Raw genomic sequence first — 10,831 nt, 5'->3', positions numbered from 1 at the left:
TATCTCATTTATTTTCCACAAATTTCCAATCAATAATGTGCACCAACCTCACCTCTAAACAGACGGGTTCATTCGGTTTAAATGACAATTAAAATCTTAATTATAAAATATCTAACAAATAACATTAAATCTAAAATAATTCATTCAAAATTCAAAATATATATAACCTGTAAATCTTATATTAATGGCCTTACTCGTATTTTTTCTAATTTTCTAAAACCTATATCTCTTAACATTAATTGCATTAAATCATCTAAAAAAATAATAATTAAGTATAACGTGATATATTGGTTAACTTAATTGTTTTTACAATAACTATTTTTATCTATGTGCACTAAAATTAATATGTTGGAGATAGAGTTAAGAACTTATAATTAAAATGTAATTAAAAGTCATATGATGGAACTAGAGTTGAAAACTTATAATTAAAATGTAATTAAACATCATGTGTTGGAGTAGAGTTGAAAATTTATAATTAAAAAGTAATTAAAAGTCGTATGCTAAAGTTAGAGTTAAAATATTATAATTAAAAAGTAATTAAAAGTCACGTGCGTTGGAGTTAGAGTTAAAAATTTAGAATTAAAAGTCATATGGTGGAGTTAGAATTAAAAATTTATAATTACAAAGTAATTAAAAGTGATATGATGGAGCTAGAGTTGAAAACTTATAATAAAAAGATAATTAAAAGTCATATGCTGAAGTTAGAGTTGAAAATTTATAATTAAAAAGTAATTAAAAGTGGAGTTGGAGTTGAAAAGTTATAATTAAAAAGTAATTAAAAGTCATATGTTGGAATTAAATTTAAAAATTTATAATTAAAAGTTATATTACAGTTAAAAACTGATAATTACAAAGTAATTAAAAGTCACATGCTAGAGTTAAAATTGAGAACTTATAATTAAAAAATAATTAAAAGTCATATACTGGAGTTAGAGTTGAAAACTTATAATTAAAAGTAATTAAAAATCATATACTGAAATTTGAGTTAAAAATTTATAATTATAAAGTAATTAAAAGTCATATACTAAAATGATATTAGTTAAAAACTTATAATTACAAAGTAATTAAAAATTATATCTTGAAGTTAGAATTGAAAACTTATACTTAAAAAGTAATTAAAAATCATATGATGAAGTTAGAGTTGAAAATTTATAGTTAAAAAATAATTAAAAATCATATGTTGAAGTTAGAGTTAAAAACTTAAAATTAAAAAATAATTAAAAGTCATATGTTAGAGTTAGAGTTAAAAACTTATTACTAAAAGTCAATGCTCTTTGTTTATATTTAAATATATGTGAATGAAAATAAGAGTGAGAAGGGTGTACACTAATTTAAAAAACATTCGAGAGTGAAAAGATATGAAAATTCATTCTTTATACTAGTGGAAAAATAAGCGCACTTGTGCTTCTTTATCCACATTTCTCTCTTTTATTCAATTTTTACAATGATAGAAATGTAACATGCAAACAAAAATAATTTTGAATGATGAGTCAAAATTGAAAAGCAAAAAATTGAGTGTAGATAGTGATTGAAAATGAAGGTTATTTTATTTTATATATGAGATTTAATGTGAAAATGTGAGAGTATGCTCTTTCTTTTTCTTCCTGTTATTGCCTTAAAATAAATAACTAAAGAAAAACTGGGGAGTCATATAAAAACTGTACATTAATATTAATTTAAAAAATTAAAAAATAATTTTATTTTTTTAACTAATTCATATGAAATGACATCATTGTATTCATAAAATGAGATATATTAAATAAGAATAAAATAAATAAAAAATTATGTTAACAAAAACAATTATAATAAAAAACCACCTTTATATATAAGTATAAATATATAAAAAAAACTCCAACAGAAATCACGTAGAAATCAAATTAGAAATCAAACATAAAAGAAATACAATCAAAATTATAAAAATAAATAATTATATATTTTTTATATAAAATAATTATATATTACAATCCAAATATATAAAAGAATATATTTAATTTAAAAAAATAATCAATTATACGTTATAACATATAATTAATTATATATATAATATAACCAATTATACGTTATACATAATTGATTATTTTACATAAAAAAATATTATTATATATTAAATAATATAATAAAAATAAAAAGCAATATAATGTAATAAGAATAAAGTAATATTTAAAAATAAAAAAATTAAATAAATTTATATTATAAAAATATTTAACATTATTATTAATAAAAATAAATAGAAATAAAATTATAATTGTAAAATATAATAATAAATATAATTAATTATAATACAATTTTTTTATATAATAATAGTATTAATTATAAAAAATAAATAAAAATAATAATTTTATTTAATGTGCAAATATTTTTTAGTTAAATTTTTATACTTATAAATATTTAAATATTATTTATTTTTAATAACTTTTCTTAATTAGATAATTTATATTTTTTTACTGTGATATATTAAAATTTATGTAACAAAAATATTTAATAATAATATTAGAAAATAATAATAATAATAATGAAATAAAATTATAATATATAAAACATATATAATTATTTATAATAAATAAATTATATAATTATTATTATTATAAAAATAACAAATTTTAAATTTAATAAAAAAAATTCTAATTAAAGTTTTTAAAATTAGAAATATTTAAGTTATTTATTTTTTATTTAATAATTTTTAATCTTTACATCAAAGTTTTATTTTTAATTGAAACAGAATTATTTTCTGACAATATTTTATATTTTCACAAATTTAGATAATCTCTATTTTTTTAAAAGTGAGTTTCTACACAGTTTTAAAAATAATATTTTAATTGTAAATAACTAAAGTACATAAATAAATTATATTTTGTAAAAATATTTTTATGATAATTTTTTATATTTATTAAATAACTCATATTTTTATTGAAAATAATTATTAAACTCTATGAGAAATAATTTATAAATTTTTAATTAACAAATTTTAAAAAAATATCTCATATTTAATTATTCAAATATTTTTAAAATAAAAATAAATCTCTAAACTTAAATTTTACACATTTAAAAAAATTAAAAAATTTCATCATGAAATCATTCACAAAATTGAATCCACTTTTCTTATAAATATATTTTAATAATACCTTAATCTAATAATTATTTTTTTTAAAATTCTCACAAATTTACTTTTCTAAACTCTCATTGCTGAATTCAAAGACAACCTAAAAGTAGTTGTAAAGTTACACGCCAAATATACTAAAAACAGTTTTTGTTTATCTATAACAATTATTGTAAGTATTGAAATTTGACCACTTAGTTAATAAGACACTACCCATATCGACTATGAAGTCCAAGTCAGTTTTAGCAAATTTAAACTGTTAGAAAAATATTTATACTCATTAAAAGTTAAAATAAGCGTGTACTTAAAAGAATGTGAATATTGTTTTCTTTTTAGTAAAATGCATAAGACCTTCTTAGATTTTTTTTTTCAAATTATATTTACACATTTTAATTTGTTATCATTTGAACAATCTTCTTTAAAAGAGCACATATGTAATGTAAAAATGAGAATTTTTTAAACAAATGAAGGTTTGTATAAAAATAAATTTTGAAGATGAAGTATAATTTAGTTTGAGATAAATGTTTTATCTAAATTAATTTAATATTGTTTAAACATTAAGAGAAACCTATGTAATATAAATTATTAAACTAATTTTGTTTAAAACATGAAACATCAACCAAAGTCTTATTTAACATTTAGGAGATACAAATTAAATGACTAAAAATATAATATAGAAATTGTAACTAAGATCATGAATTTAACACCCAAGCTTTATAAGATAATTAATATTTAAAATTGTAAAGTGGTTGTATTTTTTTTTTTGTTAGTTATCAAAATAACAACACCCATGCATAAACTTCCATCAATGCATTGATTGTATCACGTACTCTCAATAAAGAAGAAAAGAATGGTTAGGAATGATAATTTCTTTTTTATCGACAATAAAAAATAAATAAATATGAATCATTTAGGAAGATTCAATATTTATAAAAAATATGATATATTAGTACTATTATTTTGTCACACTAAAACTTAATAATCAATAATAATATTATTTTATTTTAAAAAGTTGTTATTATTTATTTTTATTAATTAAACATAATATTATAAAAATTTATAAAATGGAAGTAAGAAAAAAAATCAATATCAAAGTATTATACTCAATTCCATTTTAAAATAAAATAATTATTAATTGTTAAATAAAAAGAGTTAAATATGTTTTTTTAATGTACTTTCATACAAATTAATTTTAGTCTTTTAGTTTAAATTTTAGACTATTTATATTAAAAAAACTATTGGAATGAGTCATCGATACGTGACAAACATATTTTTAATGTGAATTAGGATGTTAAGTACCCATTCCAATAGTTTATTGATAGATTAAATATGTTTTTTCATTTATGTATAATAACACAAAATTGATTTTTATCCCTGGTTCAAACTTTAAACCAGATGTTTAACGTATGAAAATTATTAAAATAAGTTCTTTTTGTAACACCCCAGAAAATAACATCTAACTATTACAATACAAGTTCTACGTATTTCTATACAAACTTGGAGTTTTTTCAAAACATTCCTAATACATGATTAGGATTTATAGAAATACAAATATTTACATATCCATAGCTCAAAATAAAACTCTGAAACTTCTAAGGCTTTCCTGCACCTGTATGGTCATCTGCTCGTGTACAGAGTACAGTCATCGCAGTTTAAACACAACACAAAAAGCAAGGGTAAGCTAGTGAAAATAAAATTTTATAATATACGAAATTAAATTAAAAGAGAAAATCAAATTACATGGCCAATTTCTCAATTATTCAATCTTCTTCAAATTCCAACATAAATTAATCACATAGATCTCACATGGATCTACACATCCAGAATATTCAACAAACAACGTCTTCCGGAATACCCGTATTAAGTAAGTCCTACCAGAGACTAACACCTGATCCAAAGATTATCAATGAATCCAACAGAAAGGATCAGGGTAAGTTCAATACAAACCAAGCCGTGCATCTCATATGTCACAGTATGCATGAACTCCTCCATCAGCTTCTCACCACCTGATATCTTAGTCTATGTGACTTAGATCATCAGTGAAGCTCGGAGATCTCTGTTACCACATAGGCATCAATACTTAATACACAACAAACATCAGTCCATACATTATCCCAAATGTATGAATTAAATTTCATACCATTCCGCCATACAACATCATTTCAAACACGATCCACAATATTCAAAAGCGTAATTAACAAAAAAAACAACACCTTAAATATTAAACCATCAAAATCTAATATTTTTACAAATTTAAATAATATATAAACAAACAACATCCCTGCAAGAGAAATTGAATATTGGGACCACGTCCCTTCCGCATTCAAATCTTTTATCCTAGGGTGCTATTAAAAATTAAATTTAGCTTCCCTTACCTCAATTTCTTGCTTTCCAAGCAACTTTTAGAATTTTATTCCCCACAGTCTGGATAAACTTCAAGATTTACGGACCTAATGCAAATTATCCAAAGAGAACAAAAATTCAGTATATAGTAGAATAAGTTGAGAGGGTTAAACTTCTCAACTGAACCCACCAATATTGATGACTAAATCCTAAGAAAAAACAGAGAACAAAGGATATTTAGAGTAAAAATGAACTTACTCTATTTAAAAATCTGATCGGGTGGAAATGTTCCTTAACTCACCAGCTACAACGTGGTATGATTAGATTCTAAAATAGATGAGGTATGAAGTGAGAAATTAAGAGAGAAGGGAGAGGAGAGAAGTTGGTAGAGAGAGAAAGTGATTTGGAAGAAAGAAGAAGAAAGTGATCGTATGGGGTGGGGGGAAAAACGCTTTCTGCTTTTTAAAAAAAGTGTTGTTACATTATCTCCAACTACAAAAATTTTCGTCCTCGAAAATGAACTTACCAAGAAAGAGATTGGGGTATGATGCTCGTATCACCTCTTCAATTTCCCAAGTGGAATCTCCAGAGATGAGATCCCACAATACTTTCACCATGGGAATACTTCTTCCACGAAGTTGTTTCACTTGTGAATCTAAAATTTTGATGGGCTTCACTTCAATCAACAAATTTTCTTTGACCTGGATGGAATCAGACTCTAGAATGTGGCTAGGATCAAACTCATACTTTCTTAGTTGGGATACATGGAAAATATTGTGAATGTTAGCTAAAGGAGGAGGCAAAGCAATTTCGTAAGCCACAAGACCTATTATCCTTAGAATTTGATAAGGTCCTATGAACTTAGGAGTCAATTTCTTGGATTTGAGTGCTCTTCCTACACCAGTGAACGATGTAACTCTAAAAAAGACATGCTCACTCGCAGAGAATTCTAAAGGTCTTCTTCTTTGATCTGCATAAGATTTTTGCCTGCTGAGAGATGTTTTCAATCTTTCTTGAATCATTTTTACTTTCTCATTGGTTTGTTGTATTAATTATGGTCCAATTAACACACTTTCACCATCCTGAAACCAGCACAGAGGTGTCCTGCACTTCCTTCCATACAATGCCTCGAAAGGAGCCATTCCTATGCTAGCTTGGTAACTGTTATTGTAAGTGAACTCTACCAAAGGTAGAATTTGATCCCAACTGCCCAAATGATCTAACACACAAGTCCTAAGAAAATCCTCTAACGATTGGATAGTTCTCTCTGATTGTCCATCAATCTGAGGATGGTATGCTGAACTAAGTCTGAGTTTAGTCCCTAAAGCTTCTTGAAGTGTTTGCCAGAATCTTGAGGTGAATCTAGGATCTCTATCTGAAACTATGCTGGAGGGTACACCATGCAATCTGACTATTTCATCAATGTAAATCTGGGCCAACTTTCGCATAGAGATTCTCAAGTCTATACGTAGGAAGTGTGCCGTCTTTTTCAACCTGTCCACTATGACCCAAACAGAGTCATGCTTCCTCAAAGTACGTGGTAAGTGGGTAACAAAATCCATTGAGATACTATCCCACTTCCACACTGGAATGTCTAACTGAGTTAACATGCCTCTAGTCGTTGATGTTCAATCTTTGATTCTAACAAGTCAAGCAAGTAGCTACAAACTTGCCTACATCATTCTTCATGCCATGTCACCAATAAGACTTCTTGAGATCTTGATACATCTTGGTCATTCCTGGATGTAAATTGAGTTTGCTTTTATGACCTTAAGATAACACTGTTTGCTTTAGTTCATTATCATCTGGTATGCATATTCTATTTTTGAATCTTAAAATACCATCCACTCCTAAAGAGAAGTCTTTAGTTTTGTAAGTATTTAATAAGCCCATGAAGTTCTTCAATTTTGAATCTTCCAACTGCTTCTCCTTCACCTTCTCCAGAAATTCATTAGTTATAACAAGTGTATTACAACTAATGCAATTTGAAGACATGGAACCCTCCAAATTCATACTCCTGAAATCTTCAATCAATGTTAGCTCTCTAATCATAAGCGACAACATTTGTATCTTTTTACGACTCAACGCATCTGCAACAACATTTGCTTTCCCAGGATGGTATATTAGCTGGAAATCATAGTCCTTTAAAAATTCAATCCACCTCCTCTGCCTCATATTAAGCTCCTTCTAATCAAACAAATACCTCAAGCTTTTATGATCACTAAACACATCAAAACTAACTCCATAAAGAAAATGTCTTCATATTTTTAAAGCAAAGACAACTGCTGCCAATTCTAGATCATGAGTTGGATAATTTCTTTTATGCACCTTTAACTGACGAGAAGCGTAGGCAACAACTTTCTTATTCTGCATTAGAACACAACCCAATCCCTGATAGGAAGCATCACAAAAAACTTCAAAAGACTTATTGGTATCAGGGATTGTCAATACAGGAGCATTAGTCAACCTTCTTTTCAACTCTTCAAAGCTTCTCTCACATTGTTCAGTCCATGCAAAAGGATGATCATTTCTAGTCAATTGGGTCAAAGGAGCCACTATTTTAGAAAAGCCTTCTATAAATCTCCTGTAATATCCTGCTAACCCGACAAAGCTTCTAATTTCTGTAACTGTTTTAGGACGTTCCCACTGAAGTACAACCTCCACTTTAGAAGGATCTATTCATATTCCCTGTGCAGAGATGACATGTCCTAAAAATTATATTTCTGACATCTAAAAGTCACATTTTGGAAGTTTAGCATATAACCGTTTTTCTCTCAAAATGTTTAGGACAGTTCTAAGATGTTTTGCATGTTCTTCCCTTGTACGAGAATAGATCAAGATATCATCTATGAACACTACCACAAACTTATCAAGAAAAGGTCTGAATATCCGATTCATATAATCCATGAAGATAGCTGGAGCATTGGTCACACCAAATGGTATGACCAGAAATTCATAGTGACCATACCTTGATCTAAAAGCAGTCTTCTGAACATCTTCCGCTTTCACTGAAATTTGGTGATAACCTGAGCGCATATCTATCTTAGAAAAGACAACTTCCCCATGCAACTGATCCATCAAGTCATCAATTCTAGGAAGAGGATATTTATTCTTTATTGTTAACTTGTTTAATTGTCTATAATCTATGCATAGACGTGACGAACCATCCTTCTTCTTCACTAATAACACTGGAGCTCCCCATGGAGAAACACTAGGTCGAATGAATTGTTTCTCCAATAAGTCTTCTAGTTGTCTCTTCAATTCAGGTAACTCTGATGGTGCCATTCGATATGGAGAAATTGACACAGGGCCTGCTCCAGGAATCAAGTCTATTGCAAACTCTATCTCTCTTTTAGGTGGAAGTCCAGGAATCTCATCAGGAAATACATCCATAAACTCTTCAACTACAAACATATCTTTTTGTACTTTATTAGTAACTATAGAACAAGCCAAGAGCATAAAACATTTTTCACCTTCTTGTATCTCTCTTTCAAGCTGTTGAGCTGAGATAACCTGCATTCCTTCTAATCCAGGGAAAATTAACTTCTTCCGACCACAATCTATAAGGATATGATTAGCAGACAACCAATCCATTCCCAATATAATCACCAAATCTTTTAGAGGTATACAAATCATGTTGATTTTGTATCTCCGCCCATCTATAATTACTGGACACTCAACACACATGGAAGAAGTTACTATAATACCTTCTGTTGGTGTAGATACCACCAACTCAATTTCTAACTCTCAGACTGACAACTTAAGTTTCTTAGCACAATTAAAAGATATAAAAGAATGGGTTGCCCCAGAATCAAACAATACAGATAACTGTGTTCCAAGGATAGAACAAATACCTCTAACAAGGCTATCAGACTGTGAAGCTTCAGCTCCACTAATAGCAAAAACTCTGCCATCAACTTTGGGTTTTTGATTACTATTTTGTTGTACTTGCTACACTCCGCCAGAATTTGGAGCTCCCAATTGGACACGACAGTCTTTTGTATGTGACATCTATCACATGTCACATTTGACACTAGATGAGGGAAAAATCTAACAACATGTGGCCCACCACATCTAAAACATCTGAAACTAGGTGGTGATTAAGAACTGGGTCTTCCACTGCTATAAGATTGAGGTTTGAAATAAGGTTTTTTTCTATCTTCATATTTAAGCATGCTTTTAGAAGGTCCTCCCACTTAAGGCTTAGCAAGTATGCTACTATTTTTCAAACTCTCAACTACTTTTGCTTTCTCCACTAGAGCAGGGAAATCTCTAATGGACATAGGAATCACCACTTCTTTAAGCTCTTGCTTCAACCCAAACTCAAATTTTCTACATCTCCAAGCCTCAGTCATGGTCTGGGTGTAAAATCTAGCTAGGTGTTTGAACCTAGTAGCATATTCAGTGACTGAAAGATTTACTTGTTCTAGCTGCATGAATTCAATTTCTTTTGCATACCTGACACTATCGGGAAAATACTCCTCCAGGAATCTTAGTTTGAAGTTCTCCCAAGTGCCATCTTCTCCTTTGTTTTCCATCATTTGCTTTATGCCTATCCACCAGAATTCAGCTTCTTCAGTTAGTACATAAATGGCATAGGATAACTTTCTCTCTTCGGGGCATTGAGTAGCTTCAAAGATTCTTTCTATGTCTCTCACCCACTGGTCTAATCCATCTAGATTTACCTTGCCATTAAATCTGGGTGGATTGTGTCTTAGAAAATCCTCCAGACTAAAGGTATGGGGTTGTTGATGAAGCTGAGATGCTTCTGCTGCTAATCTAGCTGTTTCTAATTGATGAAGGGCGACCTGATGTTGTTGTGTCATAGTAGCACTCTGTTGTTGCAAGGCTGTTGCCATCATCTCTATTGCCCGAGCTAAGTTGGGCATATCTACTGGTGGAGGAGGAGTAGGTGGTCTACGTGCCATCTACTAAGCACATAAAGAATTGGGTTAGAAATTACTAAAATTTTCCAACTACATCTTTAAGACAAATTAACTTAAAAGAAATCATCACACAAAATAGATACAAAACCAATCAAGACTTATCTCTAAAATGCACTCTAACTACTTAGAATTAAGATAGAAAATAATCTTGATCCAGTCATGAGTGTGCACCCTCACCACTTTATCAAGATTCTTTTCATTCTTAATACTTTCATCTTTATTCATAACAATTAATTTGACTCGAACACAAACAAGATTTCAAGAAAAACAACTTTGTCAAACATCTTATTAGAAACTTTTAACTAAGACTTGAGGCTAGACTTAAACAAAAATTTACACGCAGAAGAAACAAAATAAACCCACTACCCTCAGGTTATCCTAAGGATGAACTGCTCTGATACCATTAAATGTAACACCCCAGAAAATAACATCTAACTATTACAAT

The 10,831-nt window shown here is 28.3% G+C and overlaps 1 pseudogene; it reads right to left on the bottom strand.

Annotated features, from left to right (window-relative positions):
* Window positions 1-5,111: 5,111 nt before the first annotated feature.
* On the bottom strand, window positions 5,112-10,368 carry LOC137822199 (uncharacterized; annotated as a pseudogene).
* Between the last annotated feature and the right edge of the window lie 463 nt (window positions 10,369-10,831).

The sequence above is a fragment of the Phaseolus vulgaris genome, chromosome 9, assembly GCF_000499845.2.
Source record: "Phaseolus vulgaris cultivar G19833 chromosome 9, P. vulgaris v2.0, whole genome shotgun sequence".
In the NCBI taxonomy this organism is placed as follows: domain Eukaryota; kingdom Viridiplantae; phylum Streptophyta; class Magnoliopsida; order Fabales; family Fabaceae; genus Phaseolus; species Phaseolus vulgaris.
This window is presented reverse-complemented; position numbering and strand designations above follow the sequence as displayed.